This window comes from Cotesia glomerata, linkage group LG3 (assembly GCF_020080835.1).
Source record: "Cotesia glomerata isolate CgM1 linkage group LG3, MPM_Cglom_v2.3, whole genome shotgun sequence".
NCBI lineage: Eukaryota > Metazoa > Arthropoda > Insecta > Hymenoptera > Braconidae > Cotesia > Cotesia glomerata.
Genome location: NC_058160.1, coordinates 10307490 through 10319180, shown reverse-complemented (window position 1 = coordinate 10319180; position 11691 = coordinate 10307490).

The window sequence follows — 11691 nt, the reverse complement described above, 5'->3', positions numbered from 1 at the left end:
TACTTATAGTTAATACTCGAGTGTGGATGAGTCTTAAGATCAGATGCACGCGATCTTTTCCAACTTCTTATTCGCTTAGTATATCAGAGTACTCTTTTGACCTCGGTGTATTTTGCTGGAACCAATTTCTGTGGGTACTAGACTTATAAAATGTTAAGGAAGAGATGAGCGAGATGAAGATGAAGAACCAAAAAAAAAATGACCAGAAGAAGACGAAGAAAAAGAAAAAGGAAAAAAATCAAGGGAAGGCTTCATGTAGAGCAGAATTTTTAAATGAAGAAAATAAATAAAAATAAAAATTGGCCTTCCAATTTTTGCGTGAAGAGCATCACAATAACCGTGAGAGAAAAAGTTTTGAATCTGAAGGCAAAATGAGGAAAGCCATTGAACACAGTATCCAGAGCACGTCGCGACTGCTCATTGTATCCCGAGTGCGTGTGTCTGTAGGCATTTTAATATTTTTCCATCTTTAATATATTCTACTCTATTCCATTCTATTTATTTATTTTTATTTTATTTTGAATAGAGCAATAAGTTTTAAAGAAACGAGTGCCGGTGAACTCGCGGTGCAGAGAAATGAGAAAAATAAATACGAGATGTAGATGTAGATGGAGCAGTCAGAGTTGGAGGTGGAGGAAGTAGAAAAGCGTGCGATTTACGATCTTTTAATCTTGGCGACCTATCTCTCCACCGCAGGGGACAGGTGGGCTACCGAGTTTTCTCGTACGCCCTCATCATCATCTCCCATACCCGTTGCTGGTGCGCTAGTCCCAGTCATCTCGCTCGTTATCTGATTCATAATAACTCTGTCCGAGTACGGAAGAATTATTTATTTACCGAGCATGACCATGCACTTTGTAACCATCATTTTTATGGTTTTCATTATAATTTACATTCATTTTTCCTTTTTTTTTTTTTTTTTTTAACTTCCCGCTAAGAAAATCGAAGATTTTCAAAAATCGGGAAGTTATTGTTTTCACCCCGTTTTGCAAAAATCGAGTTTTCATCAGATCTCGATGTTTGAAAGTCATAGGAAGCTTCTCTGACTACTCCCACGAGGTTGTCACTGTGTGTGTGTGTGTGTGTGTGTGTGTGTGTGTGTGTGTGTGTGTGTGTGTGTGTGTGTGAACCGCTTATAACTTTTGAACGGCTCATCCGATTTTATTGCGGTTGGTGCCATTCGAAAGGACTTGACCAAACTTAGATTTTGAGTATAATTTGGATCGATTCGGATCAGTAGATTTTGAGAAATCTTAGAAAAACTAAGAAAAAAAATTTTTTCAAATGTGGTTTTTTTTGGATAACTTTTAAACGGCTCCACCGATCGATTTCAAAAACTAATCAGCTCTAGACAATGAAAAACCACGTCGATCGCCACCAAGCTGGTCGAAATCGGTTGATTCATTCGAGAGATATCGTGAACGAAAGAAAACCGAAAAAAGTGTTTTTTCAAAATTACTCCGAAATTTTTGGTTCGATCAATAAAAACCTGAAAATTCTTTATGAAACTGATAAAACTGCATTGAATGCCGCCAACCGCGTGAAAATCGGTTGATCCATTCAAAAGTTATTGCGATTTGAAAATTCCAAAAGTAGTGTTCTATAAAACTTCTATCAGAATTTTAAGCCCGAAGAGCTCAAATGCATAGAAATACTATCTCTTTGAGCTCAGCGAGCTAAAAATATCACATAAATTATATTTTGAGCTCAAAAATCTCAAAAACATCATAAGTACAATTTTAAGCACCCAGGTATGGAATTAGCGGGAAGTTGCAGGCATGGCCTTTAGGGTGAACCGTTTTACTAATTTTTTTTTTTTTTATCCATTTGCCTATTAGTTTTCGTCAGGTGAATACCCATTTTATTTAGAACAAAAGGAAGGAATCGACGTGATGGAACTTGAGGGGCAATAATCGGGCCTCAATTCTCAATGCTCTTTATATTTTATTTAATATATTACACTCGACTTTACCAAATCTGTACCGATGACGTACTCGCCATAACGCTTGCTGAATACTTAGTTGTCACTTTTTTCTTCGCTATCGTTTATTACACCGATTGCGTAACTTGAATTTAGATCATCCATTCGAGCGTCAATGATTAAAATAAATTCTAACAAAATCAAGTTCGTAAAAAAAATGATAAATTATTTTTGTAATTGGGAAAAAAATGTAGGGCCTTGAGTCGGCGAGGTGGCGACAGTAGATGGCGCTTGCTCGGAATAGGTAATGAGCTGATGGTTTTACGAATAATAATCCGGGTAGGGAAGGGAAGTTAAAAAGCAGAAGCTAGAACTTACGACCGGAAGTTTGCGAGGGAGGTAGACTCACGCGTATCCGGGCATGTATAATTTTAATAAACACAATATGGCTTTTGCTCTTTTCTCTCAACGCCGCGCATATTATCAGCGGGATCTGGAAACACAAGTCGGCTACCTGCGATCGCTGTCGGTTTCTTCTGGTGTATTTTGTTTCTTTTTTTTTTATTTAGTTGTTTTTTCTCCAGGTCTGTCTCGAGTCTTTGTGTCTTTTTCTGCTATAAGGCATAAGGTATAATAAACTCATGCAGGTTTGATCCCCGATAGGATCCTCGGAAATGTTGCGACGTGTCTGTCTTACCATTTTCATTGTGTACAAAATGGTAAATATAAATTTATAATTTATAATACGCAGTCAGACTCTAGACTTAAAATACAAATTAACAATTTACCAAATGAAATTTCCGGTGGAAGTCAACCGTAAACCGTCACTACAATGAGTAATAATTTAGATTATCTGTTTTATTTTTTTTCTACTCGAGGATTTCGTCGCTGATGTGTCTATTGTTATTACGTGGGTGTCGCTGGATAAATTTTCCTGAAAGGTTCTAACGTAATTACAGTATCAATGGTAGGTAATTATTGTGCGTATGCGAGTCAAAGTCTCTTATGCGTGGAGTTTACAAATAATCTACAGTACTCGCGTGTCTGCCCGCAACTTTGTTACTGTAGTTTTTATTACGCAAGATTATGACATCTGTGACACAATCAGAGGACGTGTAGCCTCTTTCCTTCTCCATTACCTCCATTAGTTGGCTCTTTTGCCTTTTGCCTGATTACACTTACACTTGCATGCTTTGTTTTTATTTTATTTTATTTCCACGACACGCGTCCTCTTCGACTGCACTTTTTTCGCAACTTTAGGCTTCTGTCGTGCCAAGTGTACACTTCTATTAATTTCACAACTAATTTATAATTTATAATTAATAATGGAGAATATTTTTCACACGGTCAGTTATGTAAAATATAAATATATAAATATAAATGACTTCCGTAGAGAGTAATATATAAATATAATAATGTGTATGTAAAATAGTTTATAATGGCTGTAGACCACATTAGAACGGTCGCCAAACCAATTGTACTTTCTGGGGTTGAATTTATACTACACGCACAATATTTATCTAAATAAAGCCAGTGTATAATATAACAAGTAACAGTATAACGAGTAAAGTAAAGAACCGCGAGGCAGTTTGTCGCGGTCTTATTCTTTAGCTCTATCTTTCTCTCTCTCTCTTTCTTGTCATCTTTCGTCTAAATGGTAATTGTTTTCCCGACTTAATACATTTATAATGTCTCGCCATCAACTCAACCCAAGTCCTGAGCCGTCTTGATTGCTTGACGATTACGCGGCTGTGGGTTTTGCCACGTTAACGAGCTCTCTTACAGAGTAAACCTAAACCAGAGAGTTTAATATCAGTCTTGTTACAAGTAGCATAACAAGGAAGAGAATAAAAGTTTTATGTATTCATGTTGGTGAGTAAATTTATAAATACATGTGGATGAATATTCCTCTTTAAATGTGTGTATTATTATTATTATTACTACACTGCGATCAAGGGTACGGGGGCTAAATAGGAAAGAGATTTGTTGCTCGGTTGTAACGAGTCATTTAAAATACTTTAGTTGGCGATCTTGAGATTTGGCTCGTCTATCATCTCACTCATAAAATATAGTCTGCTCGGTGTGCATGTGCTGCTGCTTATTATTTTTCTATTATTATTATTTATTTTATATTTATATCACAGTTTAAAGATCAACGCGTGAGAGTTAAACACTTTAAAATAGCAAAAACAACAACAACAACAAGAACAACAACAAGGACTATCACGATTATTATATTCAAACTGTCGAATAGAAAGTTTTGTCTCAGATTACACGATTACCACTGACTTGGTTATAATAAATCCTAATGTTTTATCCAATATTATAATCTGGCTTACTCTTTAAATTAAATTATACGCTTTAATTAATTATTATTTTATCTTTTAGTGTAATTATATGCAGGGAAATGGTAAAGAGCGAAAGATAGACCCTGATATTTGCTGTATACATACTTTTTTTTTAAATTTAAGAGTAGGCGTCGGGCTTAAAAATTACGGACTTTAAAGAGCCGACCGGCGCGAGCATTTTATTAGCAGATCTAAGGTAATAATTAAATTATCGCTGAGACAACCGGTGTAAGTTTAAGTGTGTATATAAGTGAATATAATAGCCGAGAGTCGAGAGGACGTTTGCGAAGGAGATGTAAGTAAAGAGGGGAAAAATAGAATTGATGTGAAACGCAAGTGTAAGATGATAGGGATGAGTTAATGTAAGAAGCGAGCCGAGAGATATTGAGTGAAGGAGAAAATACTTTTAAATATATCGTGTTAATGAAGCGTCGCGTGTAAACGCCGTGGGGAATACATTTCAATGCATTATATTTTATATTCACACGAGAGATGAGTTAAGACTCACGGCTATGGACAATTTAATTTTTATTTCAATTATAATAAAATTTTTTTTTCTAATTCCTATTTTTTGACCCAATTGACTCTTTAATTTATTTACCAAGCAACAAAAAGAGCTCTAAGTATTTATTTATAATTTATAATAAGAAAATAATAAAAGACAGAAGATTCCAAGAGATAATTCGTATTCTTGGAGGCACATAGACCGTCGCCGCCGTTGACATTTCAACGAACCTTTTGACTCATCAACATCATCATCATCAACATCAACATCAACATCATCTACTACCTGAGCTACCATCTTGTTATTATGTAGTTTATACAGCAAACAACACACACATGTATATATTTAGCCTTCTCCTTCTGTTCTGTTGGACTTACAAAACGTCCGCGTGTCTGGTCACGTACTTGAAGAACTGCATTACGCACCCTTCATCACGCGTTGCATCCAGGTGTGCGTTTCTTGATACTTATCAATCGGCGACACGAAAAAATCCGATTGAAGAAAATAAATAAAAAAAAAAAACAATAAAATACAGACAATAAATCAGTGAGCTTTTCAGACAGTCAGACAAAGAATTGAAAGTTAACAGAGAGACTAGTCTGCAGTCGATTCTTGATCGTGATCTAGATCACTATCGATAGAGTCAATTTAAAGATTAGAGATGTCGATCGAGTGAATAATCGGTGATCGATGACAATAAACACGTCGATGCTCAGCTCCGAGTGTTGCATCCGTGTCAATTTTAACTCAGACGGATAAGAATTAAGATTTAGTCCCCGATAACGAGATTGTGACGCTTAACACTTGCCCTCAACCGCTTGTCACTCGTTTTCACAGTGAAAACGTTCAATTAAGCCCGTCGCCTTCAGCTAACTAAACCCGATAGTCTACTAAAAGGTACATGGGACTTGAGACTTAACTCGAGCGCATTCTTTTCAATTTAACAGGTTAACTGCTGCTACTGCTTCCCTCTACACCTATATTTATATATTTATTTATGTATTATGTGCGAGAGGGATCGATCACACAGATACGATAAAAACGGCACGCGTTCCACGTCTTAAATACATATACGTCCGTCAACTCCTCGTCAAGTAAATCTCCGCGGTCTTTCGGTGTTTTATCAAAAAGATAAATAATTATGATATTTAAATGCTACTGACATGTCAGCTTAGAATTTTTTACGGCTTTTGGATAAATTAAATTGTCACTTTCACCGAATTTTTTTGGGGATTAAGTGTGTCTCAAGTCATTATCATCACAATCATAATGATGATCACTGAATAAAAACCGCTCTGAAAGTGTTGTCTGTGTTTTTTTAATGAAATTTAAAAAATGACCGGAGTAAATTAGCGTTTAGCGTTTAGTATTGTTTTGGTGTTAGCTAATAATATAAAAATAAGACACAGGAAATCATGATATACATATATTGTTATGCCTCGTATGTCAGTCATTGTATTCCTCACACTCGCCCACACATATAACAACGTTGTGAAAGTTTGTTACTTACTGGGCGTCAATTACCTGGCGATTAGAAGCTATGATTTATCGCCTGGGTAATAAAACAAATGATTTTTAAACACATTTATAATTTATAATAATAATAATAATCGGTAAATAAATAAATTAAATATTCATTTAACAATTCAATGACTCAGAAGTTGGGCTCCACTCTTAGATTCCTATTATCCTCAACCGGGGTTTGAAGTTCGTAGTTCATATATATAATATAATAATACCTATGCATATATATGTATGGTATAGATGGATTACGTATGAGTATGGGACGTACGATATATGCGGACGGTTTCAATTGCACCGGATGCGCGCGTGTTGCATGTGTAACGAACGCACATCAGCGTTATTATAAATACATATATATTTATATACATACACTCACAATGAGACACAAGAGTGATTCCTTTTAGACTCATTTAAATGCAATCCGAGTGCTGATGATTTATAACTCGTCATTGCTCATGTGGCCCAGGATATGTTACAGGCCTAAGGATTTTCTTTAACCATACACACCACTTCAACTTTATACTCTGCCTATTTATTTTATTTAAGATAAATACTTTTAAATAAATAACAAACAGTTATCAACTTTATCTCTAACTACTATTCATCAATTTCTATTTTACGTTTACAGTCAATTATTTTTAAATTTAAATTTATTTTCATTCGATGAAAAATTAATATCCAATAAATTTTGTCAAATTACTACGATAGTAATTAACCAATAAATAAATTAATTTATTTATCGTTAAAAAAATACTCTGAAAGTTCAAGCCGCATAATTGCTGGATAGAAAAAAAAATAATTGATTGTTAATGAATGGCTCCTGAATTAAAATGAACAGAGACATTTATCAGCGGTACTCGCATCATGTCGTGTGTAAATATCGTAACCATAAAATAATACGTGTACTCATAACCTTTGGAGTGGTTAAAAATAATTAAATGGGAATGAATTGTGTGGGTCGATGAATCGAATCGTTTAGCGCGAGTCTTAACAGAATGAACTTAAAACAATAATATAAATATAAATATAAATAACTTGTAAAATAAGAATGTAGGATAGGACTGAGAATCGAGTCAAGAATTTGAATAATCCGACTTCGTAATGCACAGCCCGGGAATAATTAATGTGCCTTAATTGAGGGACATCCCACGCGAGTAATCGGGAATAATGATAAGTGGTCTAGATTATCGGATATTATCTCGCCACCTCGTCGCGATTTGAGCGTCGAATGGGCAGATATCTTGGCGAGCTAGCTAAGAGCGTACAGGCATGTCATTATAATATTGTCGTGGAGCAGTAGAGCTCTAGATGTGTATAATATAAACCGGCAACACATTAGAAACGCCGATCGTGTAATAAGCGGGGGGAACCACAAAATTAGCATCTGCCCGAGCGCGGGAGACAATGCCTGATTTGAATAACAATGTTTGCTACCGTGTGGGCTTCTAACTCTTTCTCTCAACTCAACTGCTGTACTGTGTATATGTTTTATTCCTTATATTATTATAGACTACTCATTCCATGGGGTCTAACACACGATACGACGCGCGTCGCCTTAATACTCTTTCTTATAAATATATATAATAATAACTATAATAATAATAATAATATAAACACACTCCCTGATGATAGTTATATAGCTGTAGAGTGAGTCGACGACGCGATAATGTCGCCCCCGCGATTCCCGTGGCCTCGTTATTTAACAACATGAAAATATTACTATATTATTTTCCCTGCTGGTGATTATTGAGTTTGAGATCCATGTAGAAAGGTATGTATATGTATCTCTATATGACTCGTTCTTTTATATTTATTATTAATTCGCATGTCGTACATTTTTACTGTCCAAAAAAAATTTATATTCAATAATAATTATTCCATTTTATTGTTCTGGCTTGCACAATCGATTGTTTCATTTTTTTACCGCTGCATCGAGCAACACTAAATTTAAACAAACCTCAATCCATTTATTTAACTTTAATTTTATTCATCTACCCTTACCTCTACACATTAACTATTAAAAAAGCTTTCTCGGTCGCTTTCAAATCCGAATAAAATTAAAAAAAAAAAAAATAATTTTTAAAGATTATTTGATTTATTGTAATTCCTTTTTATGTATTGAATAAAAAGCTGAAATTGATCTTTAAGTCTTTTGGGTCGTAACATAGACACTATAAAGACGGAACTATTTGAGTTTAGTGTTATCCTTCCGTATCTGTATCTGGTGATGTAGAGACTCGAACCGGCATCATCGGCATATATGTACATTATATATACCTGTTTGGTGAGAACAGATGAAATGAGCCAGTCCTAATTTAATGGTTAACGCTTTTGGGCGAGTTTAATGGAGGGAGACTTTACCTATACCAGAGATGACCTGCCGAAGCATTTACTATTTTATCTGCACCTGTTCTCTGGTTTAAATCATGAATATCTCTGCGCGAGAAACGAGAGAGAGAGAGAGAGAGAGAGAGAGAAAGAGATAAAAAAAAATAAAAAAAAAAACTACTAAACTCTCGGCTTTTAATGTAAATATATGAGGATATCTAGATATGGAAGTACTAATACCGTCGAAAGAGGAACGATAATCGGGGTTTATTGTCCAAGTGTGTTTAGGATCACACGGTAAACCGCTTTTGGTCTTTACGCAATTTATTACACTTTACTACGTCTGTCTGTCTATAATATTACACTATTCACATAGTAAAACGAAACAGTGTGTACCTCCTAATGCATTTTATTACCCAGATACGATATAGTATAATGTAATAATAAGTTTTACTTCTGAATTGTATATTGTATATCTGTAGTTATAAATATAAATTCCATCATCTTACACGTCTCACGTCTGACGGCACTTAAATTTTAGCTTTGATTTTTTATTTTATTGTTATCTTAATCATTTTATTCGAGACTGAATTAATTAACACGCATAAATAGATATTGATAAAAAGTAGACGAGAAAATATTTTCTAAGTAAAAAATTAAAAAGTTTTTTTTCCTAGTAAAAATTTCTTATCAGATGACTTTCAGGTATCGGTATTAAAATACGATAAAAAATAAATTAATTTAAAGCAATTAATAAATACTGGAGGTTGATAATTATAATAATTATTTAAATCAGTAATTAAATGGTTAAATATTTGTAATACAATCATCGGGTTCAAGTATGAATAATAAATTAAATATAACAGTAAAGTGTGGATCGATTATAAGCCAGACAAAAAATTTATGTAAGTATATAACATGAATATAAATTTATTGAGTGTATTGGTATCCATATATTAAACCAGAGATAGAGAGAGGTACATTTATCGATCGTCCAATTTGTAACCAGAACAGTGAAAAATATAATAGGAACATTGAAAAAGCTCTAAGGTGTTTGCAGAGTCTATCGCGATGAGTTAAAGACCGTGTTGCAGCGCCTTCGTTTATTCAACACTCTCGACTCCTTCCTAACTCAACTCAGAGCTGGAGATATCGCGATATCGTTTTTATTTGCCGCCCTGGTCACGCACAAATAGTATTTGTCTCGCGTGAAGACGCTCAAGGATCACGTTTGCTCGTTTGCTCATTCCAATACATTTATTCCTCTATCCAATTTCAATTCCCCTTCGTGAGTGACTGAGTGACTGAGTTTATACTTCATGGCCGTATATCAATACAACAGATCCTTGTTTTCTTTTTTATGAGCTTCGCCACTGTCATACATATCACGTTTGATTTATTGTCAATTTTCAAATCGTCAAAAAATATATTTTCTTTGAATTTAGACAAAAAAGTCCGATTCAAACTGCATAAGTATACTAAACCAGACAAAAGCTAATGGCACAAATTTATTATGTGGGTTAGGGCGTCGACTTGGCGCTCTTATGCAGCACCTCAAGTTAACACAGCGCAGAGTGACTCATTCTGCCCACCTAATCCGGTGTGTTCTCAAATACGAGTTGAGCCAGAGAGACTCAACTCGGCTCCAACCCAGCGACGAGAAGCATTGTAGGAGGAGGAGGATGCGAAGACCAGGCAAACACAATGAACGATCACAGAGCGACAAGTTGGAGTTGGACGCGGAACACAATGCGGGCGTGGGTCCAAAACACATCTTTTATTTTTTTTTTTTTTTCATCCTATCCTTTCCCTCTTCGCCGCTCATTCTAGACATAGACATGAAAAATTGTAAAATAATATAAAAAAATAGTAATAACAACAATCGACGCCCTCTTTTCTACAATCTTGGGATCCTACACTTTTCCTTTCATTCGCGTGGCATCGGGTCAGTGACTATGATGATCATGATCACTTATACACGCCGTCTAGTTGTACATAAAAAGTCTCTTTACCTAGATTACGCAAGAATAGAGCAATGAGACGCCTCTATAAAGTCCGCGGGAATAAGAAATTGCGCCCTCGCTGCTTCATTGTCTTCACCCATTGTATTGAGACCTTGAAATTGTTTTTTATGCATACGATCAATCTTTTGGACACACCACTGCTAGTAGGTCTAGGTATGATATCATTTTTGTTGGAGTAATCGATCTGACAAACGGGCCTGAGCTTGCGGAATCGGGGATGCAAAGAAGGGAAATGAAAGCAAAAAAATTAGTAAATTAAAAACGAACGGAAGACCATGACCCGAAGAATGATAATCGCAAGTAAGACAATAGACAATGCCTGGAACTTAATGCTGGATCCCATGCTCCACATACAAAACCCTTCTCGTACACTCTTCTTCATATTCAACATAAGAATAACTGCTACGACACAACACGATAACAATAATAGCGATGATGATAATAATAACAACAATAGTAATAAGTAATAAGAATAGCAAGAACAAGAGGGCAGGTGAACGTACGTGCTCAGCTTGACGATGTTGATGCACAAATGCAGAGGATCAAGCTTCCCTTAATGGACAATGTGCACGCGCGCCTCCGGCAAATAATGTGTATACGCGAGCTAGCTAATTGTCGTGACGCAATGTACCTAGAGCATTGTCCCGTGTCGTCGGATTAATCGTTATGAGAAAATAAAATACTACTTAGTCTATTCTATAACCACCGACTGTAATAAAAACTATTTGTAATCCGTATATATCCATTTTTTTTTTTTTTTATTATCCTTATTATTCTCTCTTTATTACTAAATTAAAGTTTAAAGTTCTTTTGTTGAAAAACTTTTAATTTTTATCAGAGAATTTTAGATCCTTTTTTAGCCCCTAAATATACCGACTCGAAGGAATTTTCACATGACCCAGATCATGAGGATCTATAAAAAGTGAATAAATGATGCTTGTAGAATTTTATTGATGAGAAACCGAAGCAGATCTATTAAAATTTTAGATTAAAAAAAAGGTACAAATGAATGAAAAAAAGCGAATAAAAAAGATGCGGAGA